This window comes from Mastomys coucha, unplaced genomic scaffold (genome assembly GCF_008632895.1).
Source record: "Mastomys coucha isolate ucsf_1 unplaced genomic scaffold, UCSF_Mcou_1 pScaffold7, whole genome shotgun sequence".
Lineage (NCBI taxonomy): Eukaryota > Metazoa > Chordata > Mammalia > Rodentia > Muridae > Mastomys > Mastomys coucha.
This window is the reverse complement of record NW_022196913.1, coordinates 41134550-41138209: the sequence shown is the minus strand read 5'-3', so window position 1 is coordinate 41138209 and position 3660 is coordinate 41134550. Positions and strand designations below refer to the sequence as shown.

At 40.5% G+C, this 3660-nt stretch overlaps 1 long non-coding RNA gene across 1 annotated transcript in view; it reads left to right on the top strand.

Annotated features, from left to right (window-relative positions):
• The first annotated feature begins 629 nt into the window (after positions 1 to 629).
• LOC116082118 overlaps positions 630 to 3660 on the top strand; it is a 6781-nt gene continuing 3750 nt past the window's right edge. Inside the window, exon 1 of the long non-coding RNA XR_004115178.1 lies at positions 630 to 671. This is a non-coding gene — a long non-coding RNA (uncharacterized LOC116082118). The remainder of the gene's footprint in view (positions 672 to 3660) is intronic.

Below are 3660 nucleotides of genomic sequence, written 5' to 3'. Positions count from 1 at the left end.
AACTGCATGATGTCATTCAGGACTCTACGTGTGTAGACACTTCTGAAGCATTTTGCTATTGCAGGCAGACCTCCTTACCATATTTGTTTTTATTTTATCTATCAGTTCCAGGATGGAACAAATTCTCTGTTCTTTTTGTTGAATTTGCTTCCCCTCCTTTCTAACCAAAGCTCCTCCCCGAGGCATAACAGAATAAACAGACTCATTGCTCTTGCTCACCTATCCTATCTCCAAAAGTGCACAAGACATTTTAGGCATTCCTTGAGGCTTTATTACAAGCAATGAAGAAAGACAAGAGGAAAATAAATATGGACATAGATCTAAAGAAAAAAAACACATTCTGGTACAAAAGTCACTTTCCAATTTTCTCTTCAACAGCAACTGACCCTGTAGCAATACCTCTTTTAGTCCTTTATGATGGTTTATATATGATTGGCCCAAGGAGTGGTACTATTAGAGGGTGTGACCCTGTGGGAGCAGGTGTCGCCTTGTCACAGTAGATGTGTCACTGTGGGTGTGGGCTTTAAGACCCTCATCTTAGCTGCCTAGAAGGAGTATTCTGCTAGCAGCCTTCAGATGAAGATGTAGAACTCTCAGCTCCTCCAGCACCATGTCTGCCTGGATGCTACCATGCTCCCATCTTGATGATAATGCACGGAACCTCTGAGCCTGTAAGCAGATCCCAATTAAATGTTGTCCTTATAAGAGCTGTCTTGGTCATGGTGTCTGTTCACAGCAGTAAAACCCTAACTAAGATATCCTTCTTCCTTATTTCCTTCCTTCCTCCCTCTCTTCTTTGCACTAATTTGTTTTGGGTGTCTGCCACAGTTGCACCATCTGGGATCAATGGTAGAAACCATCTTCATGCAATGGTGACTCAAAAAGTTAGGATACTCTGAGAAGGGAGCTTTCTCCCAAGTGGTTGATGTGCATACTCCAGATGAAAGTAGAGTTGGCTGTGAAGGTTATGGAAGGAATAAACTGACTGGGCTTCTAGTCTCTGTTATTTCAGAAGCAGGAAGAGAAAGGGTCACTTGAACTCAGGAGTCAGAGACTAGCCTCAAAAAGCAATCAATCAATAAATAAATCAATAAACAAACCCTTCTCAAAAGAAACAACTAATTGAAAGCCACAGAGAGATTAGAAAGGATATCATACTCCTGAGTCTCCAGTAATTCAATGAATTTGGATCTACATTGGCAAATGTTGGGAATTGGAGTGAAATGGTCAGCTGGGGCAACTGCCTAAGAAGGAGTTTGATTTGATGATTTTTTTTCTAATTGATGACTTTTATAACAGAGTTGACTATTAATAGTAACATAAAGTCTAAACCAAGTCAAGAATTAAAAAAGAAGAAAGCAGATAAAGATAACTGAGTGAAAAAATCTTCATCTTGTGATTTCCCTTCTTAATGGCTAAATATCATGGGCAGAAATGTTCTGAGACAGTCGCAGGCACTTTGGTGCTTTTTCTTTTCTCAGAGGAAGTCATAACTCCAGTCAAGGGCTCACTGACCAGTGTGCAGAGAAGCTATGCTGGGCCCTGGCTTTTACAAAATAAAAATGTTGTTATGAGTTGACCAGCAGAATATTTGAAGTGTGTTCTAATCTACTGCCCCATAAACTTATCAGGAAGGACTTGGGCTGCTCACCAAGGGTCTAGGGACAGCCACCCCTGTGGATAGGGCTAGAGGTTTAGCTGCAACTTGTGAATGTTTTATAATTGGGGATTTTTAGTCTTTAAGTTGTTATGGTCTATCTTGTAACTCTGGGATACACCCCTTGCTTCCAACCTAAGTCAGAGAGGCCATATTCTCACTGTCCAGGGACACTTGGTTCTGCCTAGCTCTCAAGGTCATTTTAAGGTCATGTCTTACAGTTCTGGGTCCATGAAAACAGTTTGCAGAACAGGGAAGTTGCCATTTCTCAGCCCAGTTCCAAGTTTCCTAGGATGCTGTTCAGAGGTAAAATTTAAAGTAAAATTTAAACGCCATGTACTACACATGTCAGCCAAGTAGTTTGTTATGGAGCTATACCCCTATCTTAAAGATATTCCCTTTAATTGAGCAGGAAGAAATGTATCCCAGATCCAGGGAAATGGATCATCAAGTATAGGGTACTTGCAGTCAAGCCTGATAACATGAGCTCCATCCCAGGACTCAAATGGTAGAAGCAGAACTAACTCCCACACACCATGACTACTATACATGTGTGCTGTAGCATATGCATACACACATATAACTATACACAATAAATAAATTAACTAATTAATATTTTTTAATTAGAAAAAAATTAAGTCAGTTCAGCAAGTGTGTGATGCATGCCTGTAACTCCAGCACTCTGGAAGCTGAGGCAGGAGGACTGAGTTTAAAGTCAATCTGGGATATCTAGTGGGACCTTTCCTCAAAACAAAACAAAAACAAAACAAAAACAAAACAAAAACAGTATCTTCTGCAAGATAAAATGGTATGGTTCGATGATAATGATACTTACCACAATTTAATCCATTCGTGGTCTTATCTCGTCAAAAGTAAACAGTAGCTGTCCCATTTAGAACTGAGCACTTCACATCCTCGTATTCTCTGCAACAAGTGTAGGGCTGTATATTTATATCCAACTACAAAATAAGAGCTTCTCCATATGGGTATAAAGGAAACAAATATAAAGGGTATAAAGTTCTTTCAGAACCAGTAGTTATTATAGCTCCTAGAGCAATGGTTTTTCAACCTGTGAGCTGCAACCCCTCTGGGAGTTGCACACCATATACCCTGCATATCAAATATTTGCATTACAACTCATAACAGCAGCAAAATTACAGTTATGAAATAGCAACAAAATAATTTTATGGTTGGGGTCACCACAACATAAGGAACTGTTTTAAATGTTCACAGCATTAGGAAGGTTGAGAACCACTGTCCTAGAGTTGACAGCTGTGTAAGACTGTTGATCTGCCCCCAAATCATTCACAGAACCCCCAGCACTTTAAAAGTTACCCAGTAAAGATGAGGCTTCCAGGTCAGTACCAACTTGATTTCTCCATCCCCTATGACTCAACCATGTGGCACCTTCAGCAACAGGGTCTTACCATCAAGTTCTGGAGGCTACCCAAGAGCAACGGCAATGACCTGTCATGTTTAGAGGTCTTTGGGACCTCATTAAACAATAGCTTGAAAAGAGGTAACCTATATCTGGCTCTTAGCTTTTTATTTCTTTGCCTGTGGTGTATAGTAAGAACACTATTCCTCCTGCTATAAAGGCAGCTCCATTTAAACTCCTATAGGTTTACATTTAAAGAAGAATTTACAGTAGTTAGTTTTCATATGTTTTTTCTAGTATGTCTTTAGTATTAGTCATTCCATATCCCCTCCTTTACCTTCACTCCCCCAACCCCATTTAATCCTTCTTGGTCCTATATCACAACCCCTCCCGACAAGGCCCAGGATCACCAGGGAGAAGGGACAGAAAGATGCAGATACCTGCAGTGAATCAGTGTTTTCCAGATGTGACAGCCTAATTGTACACATAAGCTCAATGTCTGTACCTGTAATGAATAAGACCTGTGGAACATCAAGCCAGTCAGAACACCATTATGGAGGGAAGAAGAGCTTAAGAAGTCCCACCCTTGAGCAGGGAAGGCTGCTTGAGAGAGAGAGAGAGAGAG